We start from the raw sequence: 24,890 nt of genomic DNA on the forward strand, positions 1-24,890 counted from the left end.
CCATATAGGATGTCTTTGAGGATTCGGCCATCCTATATGCGAACAACGTGCCCTATCTAGCACAGACGTCTCTGAGAGAGGAGGGCAAACATGCTTTGAAGATTTGCTTTGGCGAGGAGGTCCTTGTTTGGAATGTGGTCCTGCCATATAATGCCTAAGATCTTTCTGAGATTGTACAGGTGTAAGGCCTTTAGTCTGTGCTCTTAACCCATGCAGAGGATCCCTGTTTCACTGCAGCAATCAGAGTATTTTTATACTTAGGAGTATTTATTGGAACAATCAAAATATTTTTTAAAGTTCAATTCCTATTTTCAAATAAATCAAAACTATATTAAGCACTTATTTCGTTTTATTTTATAGAATACATACATAGCGAATGGAATCCTTTTAGAAAGCACGAAACACAATTTCGTTTTTTATAAATTTTGATTTATAATCTTGAAAAGAAAAAGTCATAAAATGTTAATTCTCGAGCAATGAAACTATCAATACTAGGACAACACTAAAATTATTTTTTCTTAAAAGGTGGGCATTCTTTAGAAATAAATATGAAATTTGCTTAAAGAAAACCACATAACTATAATTTCTCACTGCAACACAACTTAATTGTTAATATTGAAAAAAAATGTTTCCATATAGATAAAAAGTAAGATATTCGTGGGTTTAATAACGTCGATACATGTTCTTCTATCCCTTCTCTCCTTCGTCCCTTTCATTCATTTTATTTTTCTATTTTTTCCTAATCTTTCTTATGACTCCAAAATTTTTTTTTTTTCATTGTAAAATTACCTTTTAAAAACTTTGAACAATTCATTTCATTTCCGATTTAACAAAGACATTTCTTCCCATGTTTTACTTACAGCATCTCAGCAGCAGTGTCAGAATTTTGGCGGAATTTTTTACACCCTCCCCCAACAAAAAACTGCGAATAAAATATATAAAAACTCGTAATTTCTGTTTTTAAAGTGGGTTGTTTATTTTCTTTATGGAATATACTTCCAAAATAAACTATTAAAGTTATTTAAAACATAATAAAAATATTATTTTTTATTTGTTAAAAGACCGTGTAGACAAAATGTCCGCGTATTCAATCACCGCAAGCGGATATTTTGTCAACACGTTTTTTTAACAAATAAGAAATAATATTTTTATTATGTTTGAAACAACTGTAATAGTTTATTTTGGAAGTATATTCCATAAAGAAAATAAACACCCCATTTTAAAAACAGAAATTACGAGGTTTTTTATATTTTATTTGCAGTTTTGTCTTAGGGGTGTCAAATTTGCAATGGCGATTTTCCCAAAGATTCTGACACTGCTACAGCATCATCTCGACGTTATGACATTTTCCTATAAACGATCTTTCGGTCCTGGATATGACCTTAAACTATATCCAATGGTGAGGCCCAAGCTTGCGGGCTTTGGGGAGTGTGGAGCCACCCTTTAATTGCCATCGTTCCCAGGTCCATTCTGACCCGGAGTGGTAGTACCTGTTAGGGTGCCAACTATGGGTTAAATAGAAACCAACTTGAAAACAACAAATATTCTATTAAAAATTTTTCTTCAAAATCTTTGGATTCGAAATTAAATAACCTGAAAAGGATTGATATGCCGTAAAATAAAAACAACCATAAACAATCTTTCGGTTTCATTCTATTTGACAGTATTTTACAAAACAAATGGAAAAGAAAAGCAAAAATATGTTAACACAAATAAAAACCAAAACATGCAGATTAATATCTTATATTTAAAAAGAATTAACTCGAATACAAAAAGAAACTCTATCCGTTACAACTACTTTTTAAATAAAAGTTAATTTCATAAAAAATAAGAACATATTTTTCACGATCACTGATATAATATCACTGATATAATATCACTGATATAATATCACTGATATAATATCACTGATATAATATCACTGATATAATATACAAAATATGATATAAAAAAAAATTCAAAACGATTCTTTTAAGAAACAATTTTCACTTCTAGTATAAGTTCACCAGGTAATATTTTAATTGTTTTTTTTTTATAGTTCAATGATTAGGAAATTTGCAACTATGATTATTGAAATTTTACTTCACTCAAAGTTCTCAAAAATTAAGGGGCCATTTCCCCACTGGCTAACACTTGACTCCGATACAAGATACATAGATATTCCAATAAAATTTTTCTTTGTCTCAAATGTTTAGTAAGTACAGAGGTGTATGATAATAATTTCCTTATATATAAGAACATATTGTCCACGACCACTAATACAATATTATACAAAAAATACTTAAAATTAGAAAATAATCTTTTAAGTACAATTTTTACTACTCTAGTATTAGTTAATTCGGTAATGTTTTTATATAGTTTGTTTTTATAGTTTCATGATTATGTTATTGGAATTTAACTCTTTGTTACATTTTACTTCACTCAAATTCTCAAAAATAAAGGGGCCTCTTCTTGTGAGCCAGCACTCGACTTCTATATGTGATACATAGATATTCGGATATTTCAGTAAAATTCTCTCGAATGTTGAGTAAGTACAGAATTTTTTTGGATAATAATTTCCTCTCACCAATTAACGCGTTATATATGTTATAGCACACATTTCTTGTAGTCTTTTAGTCGTACTACATTTATAAACAAAAATACACCAAGTCTGGTGGAGTATCAAGCTTATTGCAACATTTTTTAAAGAAAAACACTATGATAAGCCACTGTTGTTGAGACACTTGTAGTCTGTCTAAACTGTACGAACGAACTGACTAAACCAAGATGGCCGACTCCTATTTATATCACCACAAGCAAGGGAGGTAACCATGTAACTGAAGCAAGGGAGGTAACCAATGTCTACATTAACATTGCTGCTGTCCTCAAGTGAATAATTTATTTCTGATTTAACAAGTCCCTTAGAAGCTCAGACGAAGCTCCTGCCTTGGTCAAACAATCAGAGACCTGATCACAACCCTTGATCCATTCTATCTGTATCTCTCCTCTACTCTTCATTTCCTTCAGCCTTGCTACATCTATTCTCAATCGTCGATCGCTTACCAGATTGTTGGAATTCAATGTCTCCACAAGTGATGCATTATCTGTCTTGCAGAGAACGTCTGGCAATTTAGATAACTGAAATACCTCTTGTATCATAACCGCAGTCAAAACACCAGCATCAGCTCCCTCATTCAGAGCAAGAGTCTCTGAGGCCAATGGGCTTTTTGTCACTCTGTCCAATTTCTTTGACGCCCAACACATGGGGGCCATTTTGTCAGTACTTCCTCCAATAAAGACAACAAAACCACCCTGTGAAGATCAATCTTCCAGACTGGCATAAGAGGCATCAGTATAACACAAAATGTGTAAATCTGAGGGCTTTCCCAATTTTGGAAATGTTATAGAACCCTTCTTGGATTTCAATTTTGATAAGGCTTTATTCGCCTCAAATAAGGCTTTTACTTTGGGATGCTTTCCAGTGTTGCTCATTTTACACACATCAAAAGCTATATCAGGGCGTGTTTGAGTTGAAACCCACATCATCTGACCTGCAAGTCTCTTCAACTCATGCTTTTCTTCTTCATTCAGTTCATCATTTTTCCTCAGTATCCTCCCTTTGCTTATTTCTATTGGAGATATGGAAGATACATATAGATCTTGTTCTACAGTGATCCCATTTTCCTGTTGATTAACATTCAGTCCAACATATTTGAATGTTCCACTTTCATGAGATCCCACCTTAAATTTATCTTTCAATGTTGCAATCACATCCCTTTCAAACTCTGTGTTTCCACAGAAAACAAAATCATCCACGTGCATAGCAAGAATTCCAGTCAAATTTCCTTTAATATCATGCCACAAAAACAATGCATTATCATAAGCACTTGCTACTCCTTTTAATTCAATCAAAGCCTGAGTAACTCTCTTGTACCATGCCCGTGGAGCATCATTCAATCCATAGATGCATCTTTTTAATTTCCACACTTGAGATTTAGGACAAACATCAGATGGTGGCCTCAGGTACACATCTCTCTCTAAAATACCACCTTGCAAAAAGGCTGAGGTAAAATCTATGGTCTGCAGCATCCAATTCTTTATTGATGCGGTTAGCATGACCATTCGCATAGCTTCACGGCTACATGTTGGGGAGTCCGTTTTCAGATTACTATTTTCTTCATAGCCTCGTGCTACAAGGCGAGCTTTCATTGTTTTCTGATTATCCTTGAATTTTTCAGTAATCACCCATCTTGTGGATATTGTTTTTTGACCTGTGTATGGCACACATTCAAATACTTCATAGGTGTTCATGTTTTTTATTTCTTTATGCTTGGCATCCATTACAGCTTTAGACTGCTCTTGTTCAGCGGTGAGCAGGACTACATTTTCCTGTTCAGTATATTGGGGCACTTCTCTCCAATGATCAATATGATTCCAGTTTATACAAACTTGATCCTCGTTTTCATCCTCAGGTTCTATATTGATCCAATGACTATATTTGCCAGTTGATTTAGGCTGTACTGACATAACCTTTCCTTTCTTCCACTCCCCACTTCCATTTATTTTATAAGTTATGGTCTTATTTCGGCCAGGTTTTTCAGTCTTATCTCTTAAACTGGTAGAACTATCAACAACTTCTTCTCTGTCTATATCTTCACTTTCTACCACTTGATTCTGCAACTCCTCCTCCTCAACTGAAAGGTATTCATTCTTCCCTTCTGTAGTGTTTCCCAGCATTTCAGCTTTTTTTGTTCTTTTTTCGTTGTTTTTATTCACTTTCATCAATTGGCACGGATGCATCCTATAAAATGCTCCGCCATGTCTGATTAAGACAAACTGGCCTTCTCTGCCTAACACTTTTGCTGGACCACGCCATCCTTTAAAACCCTGCCTCCGATAATAGATTTGGTCTCCGGTAGCATAATCTTCATCAGCATAAGTTCTGACATTAGACCTGAGAGCTCTCCTAATTCTCTCACTGGACTCAGCTTCCAAAAAGTTTCTCCTTGCACTATGGAGAGCATTTAAATTTTTTCTCACCATGTCACTTGTAGTAGAGGACTCCATAGCAGGTAACTGGTCTGTCAGAATTGAGGGTGTATTTACATTGAAACCGAATACAAGTTCATTTGGACTGTGTCCAGAGTAATTGAGGAGGGCATTTTTTGCACAAATAGCCCATGCCAAGGCAATTTCAGGTTCACACTTCTCATCGTCAATTGTTTTTTTCATTGCCTCAGCAACTATCAAATTATGACGTTCTACAGTACCGTTGCTGAATGGACTTTCTGCGGCAGTAGTACAGGTCTCTATGTTGAGTTTTTCATTCATCTGTCTATAGTGTTCGTTGTTGAATTCACCCCCATTATCACTCAGAAAACGAACAGGAGATCCGAAATAGGTAATCCACATCATAAAGATGTTTTTGATGATCTCCTCCTTCTTCTTTGTTTTGATCAATGTTGCCGCTGAATACCTGGTAGCGGCATCAATGAGATGTAGTATCCACACCTCATTGTGGATGAACTCTTTCAAATCCATGCAAACTGTGTGATTAAATCTATTGCCAAGAGGCAATCCCACAACCGGTCGCAGTGGAGCTTTTTTAAATCTAAGGCAAATTTTGACAGTTTTCACAAACCTCCTCAATCGCCTTTATAAATTCCTTGTCATTGAATTTGCCACTTTTTTTAACCAAGGAAACAAGTTTTTCCTTCGAGGCATGAGCAAACTGTCGATGAAGTTTTTCTGCTTTTTTTTTTTTTTCTGTGAAAGAACACTGAGCAAAATTCTGAACATGTAATACAATGTTCTTAGTACCACTATCCAACAACTTATTTAAGGGGAGACAATAGTGCCCTGAAGTTGTGGTCTTTAGTTCAATACATTTATCAAAAATCCAGCACATATCTTTCCGGAAATCTAGCACTATTCCTGCTGTCTTCATTGATTTGTGACTTAATAGAAGAGGCAAGTCGTTTTTCACAATATCTGCTTCGATATAAACTCTTATACCTCCGAGTGTAACCGGAAATTTAGCAACTTTAATTGCTGTGACAGCCACTCCATCACCAAAACAAAAACTCCGGTCTGAGTTCGTATACTTCACTAGTTGCAGGTCACTTTCATTTAAAGTATCTAAATAAACATCAAGCCACACTTCGCCAGCCAGTGTGCGAGTACAAGCAGAATCCAAGACTGCCATTCCAAATGTTTCCTTTACAAGATTTGAGATTTTTTCATTTGTACTGTTCAAATAAATATTTTCTTGAATGAACAACGTAATGTGTATTTGTTCTGTCGCTTCCGTAAACCTGGGCATATTTCTAGGACACTCTCTAATTAGATGGTTCGGAGACTGACATTTGTAACACAACAACACGTTTCCACTTCGGTCACATGGATTAGATTGTCCTCGAGAAAAACGCCTTTTGTTGTTACCCGGTTTAGAATAATTATAGTTGACGATTTCGGGCTCTGATTTCACTGCCGGTACATTTTCATCACGATAAATGTCATCAAATACTTTCTTTATCGATTCCTTCATGTTTTGATACGTCAAAACAGAACACGTTGTCCGCGCTAATTTTTCGTTCTCTTCCGATATGTTAACCGCGTTCAAAACAAGAAAAGCTTGCACTCCTTCCGGTAGAATAATGTAGAATTTTTTTAATCTTTGGTACAAAAACTCATAACGAACAAGAAAGTCATTTATACTGGTACCTGACGATCTTTTATAAGTGTAAAATTCCTTAAAAGTCATGTAAGCGCGCGTGTGTTCATCCTTTAAATATATGTCATCCAGTTTCTTTATTAAGATCTTCAAGCCATCTCGTCCGCCGATGTCACTTGTTGGCAATTCACGGACACATTCTCTAATATTCGGTGGTAGCGTCAAAAACACTGCTGGCCCTTTTTTTTCCTCAGAAAGATCCGTGAACAACGACCACATTTCAACGTCTTGTTTCCAGTTCTCGTAAACATCCTCCCCCTCCAACAATGGAGGTTGTTTGTTCGAAGTTGCCATATCCGATATCCGATCTGTCGAGTGCTACAGACAAGCTGTACAAAAAAAAAAAAAATTTTTTTTTTTTTTTTTTTTTCGTTTTGTCGCACACAGAGGGATATCTCTGCTACCATTTGTTGAGACACTTGTAGTCTGTCTAAACTGTACGAACGAACTGACTAAACCAAGATGGCCGACTCCTATTTATATCACCACAAGCAAGGGAGGTAACCATGTAACTGAAGCAAGGGAGGTAACCAATGTCTACATTAACAACTGTGGTTAGCCATAGTAAGGAGATCTTATTTGGGCGTCAATCTTGAATATTTACTCACGGTTTACTTGTAGAAAATCGGTCCACAAGCTACATTATCCGGACAAATTCATATACAGAAAAACGTTAAACACTTAAGGGCAGTGTCTAGTAGGCATTCAAGTTCTCTCTTGTCTCTTGTGCACATTTGTTACAATCAATGTGCTTTTTTGTAGGAGTTTAGGTAACAAAGTTTATATATTTTTTGTAAGAGGTTAGTTAACAATGTTAACATTTTTTGTGAGAGTATAGGTTACAAAGTTAACATTTTTTGTAAGTTTACAAGTTAAAATTTTACTGCAAAAGAGATCAATGGGTCCCAATATATATTACACCTCTGTTTAAACAATTACATTTACCTGCAACCTTAGTATCATCATCCTGCAACATATCAGATTTCTGTGACGAAGAAATGAAACACATTTAAAAAGAATAGTTTCTCACAATTGTTTGTATCTGATGTAATACAGTTGTTTATGAAAGTTGTTTTTATTTTCAGCAAAATAATTTCAGTTCACAATGTGTACGCTTATGTATCACACCATGTGGTTTACGTCTAAGACTGCAAGATAAAATAGTTTCCATCATGTATTTGTTCAATTTTGCCTCTCATACGCTGAGTCAAAAAAGGTGATCACATAATTTTAGTCTCGCTAATTGACCATTTAAAAATGTTATAGAATATCTTGCTTGTAGTCTCCTGGTCTTACTGGATTCTACGAACGAAATTCCTCTGGTGCAGTTAAGGATCCAGTGTCGTGTTCTTACTTGAAATAAAATAAACTGAAGAAAGTGTACCATTTTCCATAAAAAGCCTGTGCAGGTTGGCCTTAGCGATGAGATACTATTTCTACTGCCGCTACTGTTATTTTGAATATTTTGTCAGCTTTACTTTCAGAGAAATAATCCTCAACAAAGTTGTCCTGAAAAACCTTTGTACTATGAAACTTCAGAGAGTCGAGGACAGTATTTACTAGAGATTCGGATTCTATTTTCTCTTTTTCTTTTCATTTATCTTCATCTTTTTCTTCTAGGGTTGGGAAATCCAACCAGATGTTTAAAATTTACCCCCATTTCAGTGAGTCCAATCAAAAGATCTTTTCAGGATTCTAGCCGTCCCTTTCAGTGCAATCGTTTGTATTTCACTTGCACTTGGTTCACCGGGTATGCTTACTATGTACTTTTAAAGTTCTTTTTCATAAGTCCAGTTGCTCCTATGATGATCGGTATAATTGAAACGTCTTTTAATTTCCAATTTCGTTTCATATCATACATAAGTCCTTGATACTTTATCTATTCCCTCTCAGCTCTGTTAAGCCCTGTATCATTGAATACACTGATATCTATTATGGTCGCTTTTTTATTTGCTCTGTCCCAAATCACTATATCTGGTTTAACAGCTGCGTTTTCTAGATATGTACAAGTCGGGATTATGTAGTCATAGTGAATGGTGTAGTTGTCATTCCCAACTTTACGTTCGGGTACATGCTCCCAGGATTTTTTTACTACACTGAACGTTTAGTTTCTTACATATCTTCCAGTGAAGGTATTTGCAAACTCTGTTATGGCGATCTGTATAATAACTATCTCCAAGTAGGACTTTACAACTAGAAATCAGGTGGCTCACACTCTCAACCTCAGTGCTACAGAACCTGCATTTATTATTGTTGCTTAGACCACTCATATTTTTGAAGGTGTTCGTCATGAGGTCCTGGTCTTGTGCAGCCAATATCAACCTCTTGGTCATAATGGAGTGATCCTCTTTTGAGCCAGTCCAGGGAACCATCCCTATCGATATATTCTTGGGATATTTCAGTCGGTAGGTATTTTGCCCGTTTATCGTTGCCCCATTCTTCTGTTTCAACACTATGGAACTGGCTAGTGTATTTTTTCCGACTTTTCTGGACTATGTCAGTGGCAGACTTGTTTGGGTTCTCAGCATCATTTGTTAGGCAATCCTTTCCAAAATGAGTGGCAAGTTGTATTATAGATGTTGTACAACTTGCTCGGTTCATGTGATGATCTTTAATCTCCATCAGCTTGGGGTTACAGGAACTTATTATGTACTGACCTATGCTGACGATTGTGGCTCTGTGTTGATGTTTGACTTCCGAGAGTCCCATATCTCCTTCTCGCCTTGGTAGGTACAAACGAGACATGCACTGGTTTCGATAAATAACTCGGTACAAGGTTAACATTTTCCTTGTCTTTGTGTCAAGCCAATTTGTCTTTCTGAGGCCAGTCAATAATGCCAAAACTATATGTTAGTACTGGCATGGCAAGTTGGTTAATTGCGGTAACTTTGTTCTTGTTAGTGATTTGAGTTTTACAGATTTTCCTTACCCGGCGTAAATATTCTTGGCTTAGTTTCTCTCTCATCTTGGCATGCTGGATGAACTCATTTTCATCAATGCTGAGGTATTTGTATGTTTCCTCTTCATCCAGTTCTGATTTCATTACTTTCATCGTGGTGTATGTTTTCAGTGGATATCTTCTTGCCAGCTGTCAGAGTACACTTAACACACTTATCCAGTCCGAGCTTCATTTTGATGTCATTGAAAAACGTGTGAACAATTTTTAGTAGATGATCTAAATCCTTATCCGAGCTCGCATATAACTTAAGATCATCCATGAAAAATAAATGGTTTATTACCTTGGAGGATTCTCTTTGGCGGCTGTAGCTTAGATTATAAGCACCTTGGCAGTTCTTTAGGAGCTTACTTAGAGGATCAATTGCTAAGCAAAATACTAGAAGAGATAAACTGTCTCCTTGGAAGATTCCTTTTTTTATTTTTATATTTGCAATGAATATCCTTTCCCCGTTATGGTTTAAGGTAATGGATGTTTGCCACTCCTTCATTCGGGCAGCTAAAATTTCTCATATAGTCGGGTGGATCTTGTATAATTCGAATTATCCATGAATGGGGTACACTATCGAATACTTTCTGATAATCTATCCAAGCCATATTTAGATTTCTTTTTCTTTTCCTGCAATCTTCCAAAATGGTCTTATTAATGAGCAGTTTCTCCTCAAGATAATCTCTGAATGAAAGATGTTCATATTGTCGGCTATTAATCCAGTAAATAGCTTGTAAGTCGTGGTCAGGCAGCATATTGGCCGGTATTTGCTGGGATCTTTGGTTCTTGTATCACCTTTTAATAGCCATGATGGTGTCGTTTCATAAGCTTTCAACATTCTGGTGAAGCATCTTTTTTTTTAACACAGGCATAACCACATTATCAAGGCCAAGAGGCCACTCGAGGATAAGGGTTAAAGAGTGTACAGTAAAAATTGGACAATATAGTAATCAATTCGGTAAATTTGTTAACTTATATGGAACGGCTCATCAAGAACTTGTTTATGTTAGACTTGAAGACAACCATATTGTAGTCAGCTGGAAAGCAGGAAAACGGAAGACAATTCCACAGGTGTGCAGTTCTAAGAAAGAAGCTTTGTTCATGGAATCTAGGTTTAGGTTTAGGCACAGATAAAGAGTGGGGGGAATTATTGATAGTGTTTTCAGCTAGACGAGTGTTTCTTGTGAAAGTTTGGCGAAGGGGGACCATAGACTGAAGCTCAGTGGAACACTTTCCATGAAAATAACGATACATCAGAGACAAACTCGCAACATCTCTTCTGTGAGATAGAGGTTGCAGGGAAGAGAAAAGGACATCTCCTACAAGGCTACGAAGTCTGTTTTAAACTCTATCAAGGAAGGACAAGTCCTTTCTAGCAGCTTCTGCCCAGATGTGGCAACAGTACTCCATACTTGGACGTACCTGGCTCTTAATATAGATAGAGAATTGCATCTACCGGATCGATAGAAAGATCCCACCATTTTTCCAGCGGCCTTGGCAACAGATTTGATGTACGTGTTCCATTTAAGATCAGGAGCCCAGAAGCTTGTCAAAACTTGAGGCCTCCTGAAGACGAGAGCCATTCATTTCAATTGATGCCAGATGTGGATCAGAGTGTTGATGATGTAAAGAGAGAAGCTTGGTTTTAGATGCATTAAAAGTAACCAACCACTCATTTCCCCATTATACCACATGCTCAAGATCAGAGGAGAAAGAATCGGAGAGAATTTGGTCGTTTACTGTCTTAGATGTGCTATAAAAATGGTAGTGTCATCAGCATAAATGTCTATGAATGATTTAAGGATGTGATTTGGAAGATCATTAATGTAGATCAGGAATAGAGTTGGGCCCAGGATGGACCCCTGAGGGACTCCAGCATTAATACTGAGCTTCTGATTTTTGCCCCTCAACTACTACTCTTATGAACTTATCAAAAAGAAATGATTTAATAACTGAGAAGACATTTCCAGCTGTACCATAGCTAGAGATTGTGTGAAGTAAACCTTTATGCCATACCCTATCAAAGGCCTTAGATATGTCAAGAGCAATTGCCCTAGAAAGGTTGCCTCCGTCGAGAGATTTGCTAATCCTATGAGATATAACTGTAAGCACATCTGCTGTAGATCTAGCAGGACGAAAACCATATTGAGTGTCACTAAGAAGGTTATTTTTGTTTAGATGGTTGATTATTTCTGTATTTAACACAGATTCCAACAACTTATCGGCCTGTACTGAGAGGGGGATGAGCAATCATCTGAATTCTTAAATACAGGGCATACTAATGAGATTTTCCAGGGTGATGGGAAGCTATTCTCCTTAAGACAACGTTTAAACAGTTTTGTAAGTATGGGCGTTAGTTCTGGTCGAAGTTTTTTGAGTACTATAATTGGTATACCATTAGGGCCTGTTGCTTTACTGGAATCAACGTTTTTGATTAGCTTGACAACATCACGTACAGATATATGTATATCACATAGTGTGTTTTCTGATAAAGGAGGAAATATTGGGGGTTGGCGGCCTTGGTCGTAAAGGGTAGAATTAGTTGCAAAGTTCTTGGCAAAGAGTTTGGCTTTGTCTGATGCTGACGAGATTACCTCAGGTCCATTGATGATAGTTGGAATAGAGCACACGCTTCTGTTCAGGATTCTGTTTGCTATTTGCCAAAACTGGTGGGAGTCAAGCCGCTGCTCAGCTACTTTGGACTTGACGGACTGAGCATACAACTCTCTTGCGTTCTTTATTACTTTCTTACAATGGTTGCTGGCAGTCCTGAAAGCGGCTTTAGTTTCCATACATCTATTTTGTTGGAAACAGTAGAAAAAGTGATTTCTGTGCGCAATGGCAGCAGTGCATTCTGGAGAGAACCATGGCTGGCTGTTAGGTTTTTGCTGGAAATTTTTCGAGGGTATGAAACAGTCTATACTTACAATTAACCATTCCATCAGGTCTGATACTATAGAAGACACATCCTTTTTAAACATGGAACGCAGAGGTAGGTCGGATATAAATGTACAGAAGCTATTCCAGTCAGCCTTAGTGTATCAATGTACTGTACGATGGAGAGGTACGTCTGGGGACTTATTACATATCATTTTTATCTTAATTGATACAACAGAGTGGTCAGAAGATCCAAGAGGAGACAGAACAGAAACTGAACATAGTTCAGGGCAAGTTGTGAGAAAAAGATCTAGTAGACTTGCATACTGGCCGTCATTATCGGACACACGGGTGGGTTCCTGAACAATCTGAGTGAGGTTATAAGCAATGGAGAAATCATGACAGAACCTCCCCTCATCATCGGTCTTGTTTGAGTGGGTCAACCATTCCCCTTGTGAACATTGAAGTCCCCACATATGTGAATGTTAGCGGAAGGATAAGCAGATAGGACTTGGTCAATTTTTTCAGATATGCTTTTAAAGATAGTAACTCCGCTGTTGTTGGGGTGATAGAGAGCAAATATAAATGCAGTAGTGTGAGCTAATGCAACCTGCAAGCACATATAGGGTAAGTTAGGATCTTCTCTGGAGATGTCCCTACCACATGGAAAGCCATCTTTAATATAGGCAGATATTCCATGCCCATCTTGAGGGTTTGATTTAGAAGTTAAGTTAGAGTATCCTTTAATTGCAAACTCTTCTAGGGAAATAGCTTGTTCAATGCCAGTTTCACTTATAAATAAAAGGTCTGGTTTAGTCTCCTGTAATTGGGTTTCAACCTCTGGAAGGTTAGAACGTAGACCCCTAATGTTGAAGAAGGAGACATGGTAGTGGGGGTCTATGTTGGAAGTTGGAGAACCGGGTTTAATCGTGTATTTTTTCTTGAAACTTCTCATGATGTAATTTTGGAATTTGTGGACTACATCGTCAGATTTGCTTAGAGCAGGACAGAGAGGGGAAACTAAGAGAGAAAAAGAAACATAGAATTTTTCTTTTGTAGAACATGATAAGGTAAAGCCTAACAATTACCCACTAATATGGCATCGAGAGGCCCCACCAGAAGCTACTGCATGGTCCAGAATCCATTCACCAAATGGCAATACAGCAGCCCCAGTACTTTGTACCTGCTGATAGGACAGTCTTCTTAGTGGTTAATCCAAGGTTCGGGTCCCTGACTATCAGGCGAATAACGTCAGCCCAGATAAAACGTTTACCTCCAGCACCCTTACTAGTAACATGGCTACAAGGATAGACATAACCAGAAGTTAGATATGTTGTCGATGGCAGGTTTCTTGTGATTTGAAGCTCATGCCAGCTTTGCTCTAATTTTTTCTGGTGTTATTTCTGGCTCTGGCATTTCTCTTGTTTTATTGGCATTGATAATATAACTGGTCCACTGGGCCTCTTGGTTATGTTTCCTCTTTTTCAAACAAGGGTCTCCAGTAATCCTCTAATTCCTGTTTACATGGAGGATCTTTGATTTTAATTTCTTCCCTTATTAGATTCCTGTAGAAAGTTCTGGGATTGTTTGTAAAAAGTTTATTCTGTGTCTTTGTATTAATCTTTGCCATGCGATGTTTAATTCTTTGCCTTCCAGTTCCTTCATTATTTCCAATATTTTTACAATTTGTTTTAAATTTGGCACAGATTCTTTTTACAATGTTTTGGAGCCTACCTTCCACTGTGGAATTTTTCATGGACTGTTTTAATTGGATTTTTCATGTTTTAATTGGCTAAGCTCCTTTCTACAGGTGTTTATTTGTTTTTGCAGCTTGACTTTCCATTGTGGTGTTCTTTTGGTTACATTAGGTTTTTTTGTTTCTTTGGTGTTTATTCGGGGGAAGTATTTTGTTGCTAATGTATAGTCCAGCTGCATATGTGACGTTATTTAGCTGCCTAAGGTCTATTTCTTCTGGAACAAACCTTATAAGTGCAGTATTTACTTTGATAATCAATGATTTAAAGAATCTTGAGGCTTGTATTTTAGGTAACCTAGGCCTTTCTTCCATCCTCATATTGTTGACTTTTTCTATTCTGTTACAGAGTTCTTCTTCTATTTCCAGCTGCTCATCAATTGGTTCTGGAAGCAAAACACAAGATGGAATTTTTCTTGGTGAGGGAATTATTTCACACATTGATGGAGATGAAGATGTGTTATCTGCTTTATAGTGAGAGTGAGCTGGTGGAGAGGATTCTGTAGGTATTTGAGTTCCTGATATAGAGTGATGCACTTCTTTTGGACTTTGTGCTGTAAGGTTATCTGTTGAGTAGTTACCGACAACTGTTGCACTGATCTAAGGTGGTGGTGTTGCGGGCTCACATTTGTGGTCTCATCAAATTTGGTGGGATACAGAATAGGTTTCTCTAGAGAGTTAGCCTGTGTGTTATTTCATCTCTCATGTATTTTAGTTCTTCCTTATTAAACATATTATTTGAGGTTAAATTACTGGGTGGGATATTCTTCTTCACTGGACAGAAACAGAAGATTTCCCTCCAGGTTTTTGTCCTTTGCTTTTGTTTTACATATTTGCTCTTAGCATATTCCATGGCCCAAATTAAAGTCCACTTTTCATCCTTACTCCATCTGGACTTTAGTCTTTTCCCAGTCTCCTGTTTCTGTATAGGGAGGTAATCATGCTCAGCATCTTTTAGGGCTTTATGCTTTATATTATTTTCATCTTCATCTGTTATGTATCTCTTGATTTGCGATGATGGCAGCTTAGCAACTGTTGTCTGCTTTTTGTCTTCAGGGAAGTCCGAGTTCTTGATTTTCTCTTGTAGGATCGCATTCAAAGTTCTGCTCCATTTTTCAAACTTTGAATAATGGTAGCAACTGTCCAGGGTTGAGTTTTTAGGCCTCTTCTGTTTCCTTTTTTTTGTAGTTGCACAGGATGGTTTGGGGCCAGGATCTAATTCACAATCTGTTGGCTGATCCAAGTGGACCTCTGAGGGCTCACACCTTCAAATACCTTTTCTCGTCTGGTGTGTGAACGAGTTAAGGCACCTTTTTTATTCAGTATGGATTATTTTTTGTATTCATTTTCATTTCATAATTCCTCATTGTCAGCGACTTCTGATTTAATATTCAAAGCTGCCCTCTATAAAGAGAGGGGGTTTCCGCAATCTGCAACCTGGAGACGCTTTGTATGGCTTGAGGATACAGCACAACTATTCAGTATGCGTTCGCATATGGTGTAACATTGTTTGTCTCCTTGCAAAAGAACAGCCACATATTTCGCATGAATATGGTTTCTCTCCAGTATGTGTTTGCATATGTCGCACCATACTTTGTTTTGTTGTAAAAGAAGAACCACACACTTCACAAGAATACGGTTTCTCTCCGGTATGTGTTCGCATGTGTTGTAACATACTTTGTTTAGTTGTAAAAGACGAAACACATAATTCACAAGAATATGGTTTCTTTCCAGTATGCGTATACATGTGTTGCAACATACTTTGTTTAGTTGAAAAATTAGAGCCACACACTTCACAAGAATATGGTTTCTCTCCAGTATGTGTTCGCATATGTTTTAACATATTTTGTTTTTCTGTAAAATAAGAACCACACACTTCACAAGAATATGGTTTCTCCCCAGTATGTGTTCGCATATGTTGCAACAATGTATATTTAATTCTAAAGGAAGAGCCACATACTTCACAAGAATATGGTTTCTCCCCAGTATGTGTTCGCATATGTTTTAACATGTTGTATTTCTGTGTAAAATCAGAGCTACAGATTTCACAGGAGTATGGTTTTTCTCCAGTATGTGTTCGCATATGTTGCACCAATGTATGTTTCATTGTAAAAGTAGAGCCACATATTTCACAAGAATATGGTTTCTCTCCAGTATGTGTTCGCATATGTCGCAACATAGTTTGTTTTGCTGTAAAAGAAGAGCCACATATTTCACAAGAATATGGTTTCTCTCCAGTATGTGTCATAATGTGACTTAACAGTTTTTTCTCTGAAGAAAGAAGAGCAACATACTTCACAAGAATGTTTTATCTCCAGTATGTGTTTGCATCTGTTATAACATATTTTTGTTAAATATAAGACCGACACACTACATACTATGATTTCGGATTTTTATAATTTATCTTATCAGTCTTTCAAGCTGAGAATGGGCATACTATCAGATGCCACACATTCACTTACTGTCTTATATTTTCCAATCAAAAGATTTTTTATAAGATTCTAACCATCTCTTTAAGTGACTTATATCACTTTTGCACTTGATTCCTCGAATATATTTGCCAGATAAGTTTGAAAATTTATTTTCATGCGTTTTGTTGATTTTTGCATTGAGAACATTAACTTTTCCTAAGGTGGCTTTTTTCTACTTCACTAGATCAAATTTTGGGCTCCATTAGTAGTTGTAGGGACTGCATAGTCACATTAGATCGTTTTTGACGTATTTCCACATATTTCTCCTGGTGTACATTACTTGATGCTTGCCTTCTATATTTCACTTGTTACAATTCGTCAAGTGGAGATATTTACACACTTCATTTTCTCACGTTGTATAGTAGCTGTCCTCCAGCAGAACCTTACAGTTGGATGTCAGCTTCTCTCCAGTATGTTTTCACATATGTAGCCAGATATGATGTTTGTAAAAAAGGCAACATATTTCACAAGAAAAGTTTCTCTCCTGTATGTGTTCACATATGTAGCAAGATATTGTGTTTCTTAGTTTCTCTCCATATGGACAGTTGATGATGTTCCTTTGTAACAAATGAACCATGTTCTTCACAAAATATTAATTTCCTTTAGATTTTTAGTTTATTTTTAAGGTGGACTATATGAGCTTCTTTAGAACAATGTAAGTCTCTGTAGCTGATTTGAGAAACGGAATAAATTATTCATAATTAACATTTTTGCGATCGTATTAGAAATTTAATCATATGAATAAATTTCTGATTGCTTTAGTCATTAAGCACATGCATTTCTTGCAAGCATTCAGACTATTAAATAATACGGTCTGTAAGCTGCACAAGTACGACAAATGATTAATATAGTGACTGACGATGTAAAAAGAAAATAAAAACGGTCACTGAATAATTGCCACTCATTATTCGGTGTAAATTTCTGATGAAATAGAAAGAAATAATAAAGTAATTCTATTCAAGACGGCTTTTATGACTCCAGGGGAAAATTACGATGACCGCCAGTAAAAAAAAAAGAAAAAGAAAAGATAATGTAATTATTATTTGAGATAAGACAATAAACGAATTAAACTCGTGAACTCACACACACAAACACAATGTCTTTGACAAAAACATTTTGGCTTCCTTTATAGCATATATAATTTTCTTCAATTTGGACAAAAACAACTAATAAAATATTAAGTATATATACAGCTGACTAAAGAAAAACATTTGTATAGTTTGCAATTTAAATAAAAAATGTAAAAAGTTTAAAATAAATTTTCGTAAGAAATATCCATATTTCAGTTGATATGCATTCACATCCAATGATACTTGTTTTTTCTCCTGAATGATATTCTGCAAAAGTAAAAAACAATTAAAAGAGAAATTTCATAAAATGATATTAATTTCATAGAAATATTGCAGAATAAAAAAGAAAAGATATTTTTATGCATATGATTCAGAATTAAAGCAATTTAAAATATTTTTAAATATTGTATAATAGTGGTTCAAAAACAACACATAATATTTTTAATTTTATAACTCAATTGCTTCACTAAATCAGTTTTTGTGTTTTTACAAATATTACAAACTACTTCAGTTGCATTGTGACTGATTTTACTTAAAACTGATATGAGAGATTTATAATGCAATCAAATACTTGGAAGATTGAGAAACAAGAAGTCATGTGTCAGTAATGCTTTATGAAGAGATGTTTGTCATATACCATACATATAACGAGTGGTGGGTTTATGGCATGCCAGCAGTTAAGTAAGGCAAAGAGGATATTTTGCCTCTATAAAAGAAGATTTATTCACAACATGTGAGCCATTTGCTACAATGGCAGAGGAATGTTTTGCAGACATATTCGTCTGCTAATTGAATGTGACTGTAAAAAGTTGAAACACATTCATTCATTCTGAGTGCTCCTGCACCAAATTGAGTAAGATAATATGCTGAACTTATCAAAAGCAAACTCTTCTAGTCCTTATTCTAGGTGGTGAAATGCATACATGTATAGTTGAGAATGAAAGATATTTATTTTAGGTCTTAATAATAGTTGAAAACTCGATTGAGAGAGTATCTATTTTAACTCATGTGGATCCAATTTCCTGAAAAGCAATTTTTTTTGTATGTGTGGCTGAACGGCATTTATTGTTAATTAGTTTGATTTTCATGCAGAATTTATCTAAGTACAAAATAATGTAATTGAGCAGAATTTAAGGCGTCAAGCTGACAACTAATGTATAAATACCAGTTAGAATCAAGGAACAGTGCAATGAAATGTTAAAGTAATACACAATTATTGTTTTGCTACGACAAACAAAACTTAAATTCCTGAAATGGTTACTCGTGCTGTCAAGTAGACCAAATGAAAAGTATGTTGTCTTATTCATCAGGTCATTGTTCATAATAACAGTATTTAGGGTCTGAAGGTGTTTTTACTAATGATGATGGGTTTTATTGACGTGACCTTATATTCATATCTATGCATGTTAAAAACACATTAAAATGTAATATAACTTCATGGGTTTTATTGACGTGACCTTATATTCATAGCTGTGCATGTTAAAAACACATTAAAATGTAATATAACTTCATGGGTTTTATTGACGTGATCTTATATTCATATCCATGCATGTTAAAAACACATTAAAATGTAATATAACTTCATGGGTTTTATTGACGTGATCTTATATTCATATCCATGCATGTTAAAAACACATTAAAATGTAATATAACTTCATGGGTTTTATTGACGTGATCTTATATTCATATCCATGCATGTTAAAAACACATTAAAATGTAATATAACTTCATAGGTTTTATTGACGTGACCTTATATTCATATCCATGCATGTTAACAACACATTAAAATGTAATATAACTTCATAGGTTTTATTGACGTGACCTTATATTCATATCCGTGCATGTTAATAACACATTAAAATGTAATATAACTTCATAGGTTTTATTGACGTGACCTTATATTCATATCCGTGCATGTTACCAACATATTAAAATGTAATATAACTTCACACGGAAAGAGCGACCCCAAAATGTATATATGTTGTTACTACTTGTGGCAGTATGATTGTGTCAAATGTCAAGTCATCTGAGCAACAAATATAAACCAAATCCTTCTGATGTGACCCGACTTAGTACTAAAAAGTTCCATCGACACGACCCAGCACGGTGATGAATAACTTTGTGTATATAACTCAACACGATCCTGGACAACTCTATCGATATCACTCGACATGATTCCAAACAACTCTATCAATATGATCTGACAAACTACTAGAGAAACCTCGGCAGATACTCGCTTCATGATTCTGGTGTCATTCTTTTATAGCCTTTAGACAAATTCATTGTTTGCCAATAATGGTGCACCCCCCCTGTTTACATTTGTTATTTTTTATCTGGTTCTTATATATATATTATGATATATGATAATACAAGTCTTGAGCGCTTTCACATGTCACATGTAACATCTGTAACAAATATTTCTAAATATGTGTCACACTTTCGATTAGTTGCATGGACTTTAAATCTGGGAATTGGATGGTTTTTAAATTTTAAAATGAGATACCTAACATTTGAAATTCAAAGCAGGAGTAAGATCTTTTATGGCCCGTCTAATTATCTGCCATAATACTAAGAAAGAGATCAACGTATTATCAGGATAGAATGACTGGGTTGACAATCCCTTATTGGTATATACCAATGGAGACCATCAACAGGATATCACAAGAGACTTGGTACCTACTATAAGAAATATGGTTTCTTCTATAAGAAATATGGTTCCTACTATAAGAAATATGGATTTGGAATCTACAATTGAATTCGGTTTATAGTATACATCCATTAATCATGAGCAAAATCAATGGAAAATGCTAAAAATCAAATTTTTAAATTAGTGGCAAAGTTCAGCATTGATTTTAATAAATATGAGAGTGCTCACTTCATCACATTCATTGATTGTGTAACAAAGAGGTTTCTAGTCTGGTAACTCTAATAGCCAGACGATTCTGCTGTGTTGAGTAAGTTTCTTAAATCTATTATAACAAACAGGCAAGACTTCTGTCTGACAACAGCATTCAACAACAGGAGCTTCAGAAAGTTGTATGAGAGCTGGGGTGCTTGACCGTATTTCCATTTTCCATACAAACTTTTACAGAAAATATTGTGGAGCTAACCATAAACTATAAACAGCTAATTTTAACTAAAAAGTTATGTACTAGCTTTATTTATTGGTACACCATATCATATCATTTCGTTTCCAGTGTATGACTTCACGAGTTTATGTATTCTAATTATTTTATTTACACACACCATTTATCCATAATGTGGAGTTTTGTTTGAAAAATACTAACGTAATTATCAAAAGTAGTTATTTCCTCCAAGACTTTGCTAAAATATTTGAATAATTAATATATCAAATTATAGTATAACAACTTGTTAATGATATAATTCTTTATGACTGACAGTATGGATTTAGGCAAGCTTATTATACATTATGGTTAACTATGTTTTGCGTGAAAGTTATTGCATTGAAATTAATTCATACAGTATTACTACAAGAATATTTACTTTATTCAGATCCTTCTTAGATAAAGAAAGATTTGGGTGTTTTTGCTGGCCATAGGTCTAAACGTCTGTCCCCCTCACCTCTGCCAACAGGCGTTTAACCTGACTGCATTTCATTTGCATATGTGTGCGGTGTGATCTAGTGCGATTATTCCACGAGACTACACCTTATAAAGCCACGGTCGCCATCTTTAATCTCTCTCCCTCTCTCTCTCAGATTCCACCTGAAGGTAAGTCGTATTGCCACACAAGCCCCACACATGTGGCCGCTTGCTTTTTTGATTATAACATTAAACTCTACATAAATAAAAACATGGAACTTATGCAAGGAAAGGACTGCACTGAAATTCTAACGTTATTTAGAAACCAATTCTTAACATGAAGAGAGGAGGGTGACTTGACTTCCACCTCGAAATTTAATAAAATATACTGTAAAAGTTAAAATTATATCCAACTAGCATTCAGGCAAAAAAAAAAAAAAATGCAGTTTCGTGTAAATAATTAAAATCGTTCCAAAGTATCGAAAACAACGATAAACAAATAACATGTGTACTGAACTAACAAACTATTTTATTGTCACTTCTGCTCTTCCGTAGATGTCAAAAAAGTCACGTAATATTTTATTTTTGGGGTTTGTATTACCGTACACATAGATTCGAAAAAGTTGTCAAAAAACAAATATATAACAAATAAATGTTATCAAAGGCAAGATAAGTTACTTTTCTACCAAACTGGATATATTTTTCGTGTTTTTATTCAATGTAACATAGTTATTATTTAAAAAGCCATTCTTAACGGGGAGGGGAGGGTGTTTTGTACCTATTCTGTACTTTAACCTTACAATTGAATAAAAAAAACATATCATAAAACTTTAATTAAACTTGGAAATACGATTTAAAAAATAGCGCGGATCACTCTCTGCATTAGCACCAACTATTTGAATGTAAAATAAATTCTTATTAAATTAAATAATATTTTAAAATAAAAACCGTTCGTCGTTGACGTTGCTCGCATCGAGCGCATGGTCACGTCACAAGACTGTGTACATTTTGGGAAAGTTCACATTAAAAATGATCGTCCCTAATCTCCAGTTTTGTATATTTTGGGGTCATTAGATTTAAACTTAAGATACGTAATAACAAAACTACATATTTGCACCGGCCTTGCATGAAAAAAACAAAACAAACATAAAGGCAATTAAATTCAATACGTACCTTTTGTTGGACAAATTCCTTTCAAGAAAGAAACGATTATAAAATCTGTTGACGAATTTGACGGGTAGAAGTCTAAATTTAAGATGGCGATTAGAAAAGCAATTTCGCAGAAAATTCAAATCATTATTTTTATTTATTCTGATTTCAAGTTTTAAAAAAATAAATTATTTTTTACTTTTTTTGTTACGTATTGTGTTATTTTTTATTGTTAACAATGTAGTAATATTTTTTGGAGCATTGAGTAGACATTAAAAAAATGAAAATATCGAAAAAAGATTATATTGTACGCATCCGTTTTGGACTGAAGCTGAAGCTCCGGAAAAAAAATTAATTTAATTTGAATTTTTTTTTTTTTTTTTTTTTTTTTTTTTTTTACGACAGCGCGTTGAAGATAGACATCTTGGAATTTTTTGAACACGCCACGGGGAGATAACTCAATGTTAAGCGTCGACACTCCCTCTTCATCTTTATTACTAGCTTTTCTTCCTAAAAATCGAACCTTTTGCTCGGTATCATAACAAATTGTTTTTTTCGCTGAAAAACAAAACAAAAAAATATTACTTGATGAAATTAAGCGAATTTTTTTTTTTTTTTCGGAGAAAACGGATACGTACAATTTAAACTTTTTTCGATATTTTTATTTTTTTAATGTCTTGATTAAACTGTACAAGTATCTTTTTTAACAATAAAAAGAAATGACGTATTCTTTATGCAAAAGAAGGCAACCGGCGCAACCGCTATAATATAAGTTGGAGAAAAAAATTAAAAGATTTGCGCTGTAAGATTATTTATCCGGAAGTCAAATGGAACAAGAAGAACAATAACGGAATCACCTTTTTTTAGTTTTCAGTTGGGACATAGGGAGAGTGCATAGCAGGAGCAGACAAATTAATTTCAGAACCGAATCTAAATAGATGTGTGTTTTTTGTTTGTTTGTTTTTTGTTTTTTTCTGACAAAAGTTTGTTAAAACAAATATCCGAAACTTATAACACAAAATAGATTCTTTGTTTTTAAACGGACATTTTCTTATATTTTTTAAATGTAAATATGAGTAAAACTCGTCGAAAGCGTCTCGCTCTGTGTTGGGTTGTTTTGAAAATGGAACCGAAATTTAAATTTCGTTCCGTTTTTATTTATTTTTTTATTTGCGCATGCATCTGTCGGAATTTTAACTTGCTTCCAGATAAATTCGACGCTAAAGTAACTAACCTGAAAAAAAAAAAATGATAGCATGGAATAAAAAGGGGTGAGGGTAAAGAATAAAATAGAAAGGTCTTGCTTTAAAACGAAGAAGAGATTTTATTCACAATAAAATTAATTGCAAATTTTTCCTTTTGCGGGTATTAAACTTATGAAATGCCAAAATAACATAATATGAAAATAATAACACTGGTTCTTATAAAGAAGATGTCGCATCCATGAACGAATACGGTTAAAAAATAGTATCTCCTAATCACACTCGCATATGAAATAAATTTTAGGAGCGTACTCACAAATTGAAAGCCAGTCAGGCACGTACCTTTTTCTTTTCTTTTGTTTAAAGTCCTTTTAGAATCTTCTCTCCCTCCATGCTTGCAAGACCGCGTCGCTTGTCTGGGTTTTTTTTTTTACCGGGTTTTCTTCTTTGTAGGAGATTCCAAAATTCCTTGTCACGTAAAAAAAAGGTATTTTCTTTAAAATAATTTCACTCCTTCTAAAATATGTGTAAAACCGTAGTCATGTAGATAATTTTCATAAGTCTGTCTCGTCACATACCTGGGTTTCTTGTCAGGTTTTCGTCTTTGAAGGAGACTCGTCAAAATTCCATTTTTAGTGCCGGGCAATGAACCAGTCATCCAATCTCCACGTCCGTGGAATTTCAAAAGAGAAAGAATCTCGCGCTGGGTTCATGACGTCATCACAGAGCTAGCATTTTCCTTTTCTCAAATTGAAGGGAGTTTCGTACAAATCCAAAATATACGAAACTAAAAATCATAAAGGATACGAAATACAGAAAATTCAAATACAAGAACCAGATAAAAAATAATAAATGTAAACAGGGGGGTGCACTATTATTGGTACAAAAAAAAATTCCAACACATCATGCACCAACAAAATCGAAACTTATCGAAAGAATAGAATCAACATTTTCATATAAAAAAACGAAAGATTTTTTTTATTAAAATAAAATTTTATTAACACATCGACCTGGTTGGACCTTGGCCTGTCAGTCAGGGATTTACTTATCTTCTGACCTGCATAGACCGTTTCACATGGTGGCCTGAAGCCATTCCCCTCACAGACATTTCGGCTGAGTCCGTAGCACAAGCCCTTATATCAGGCTGGATATCGCATTACGGAGTTCCCA

The 24,890-nt window shown here is 35.1% G+C and overlaps 1 long non-coding RNA gene across 1 annotated transcript; it reads right to left on the reverse strand.

The window, feature by feature from the left end:
• Positions 1-17,858: 17,858 nt before the first annotated feature.
• On the reverse strand, positions 17,859-23,375 carry LOC145269075 (uncharacterized). Its single transcript, XR_013864941.1, has 2 exons — positions 22,543-23,375; positions 17,859-18,094 (listed from the first exon to the last, which is right to left on the reverse strand). It is a non-coding gene; the product is annotated as an uncharacterized LOC145269075 (long non-coding RNA).
• Positions 23,376-24,890: the final 1,515 nt, after the last annotated feature.

This window comes from Euprymna scolopes, chromosome 45 (genome assembly GCF_053919585.1).
Source record: "Euprymna scolopes isolate OS-2025 chromosome 45, ASM5391958v1, whole genome shotgun sequence".
Classification (NCBI taxonomy): domain Eukaryota; kingdom Metazoa; phylum Mollusca; class Cephalopoda; order Sepiida; family Sepiolidae; genus Euprymna; species Euprymna scolopes.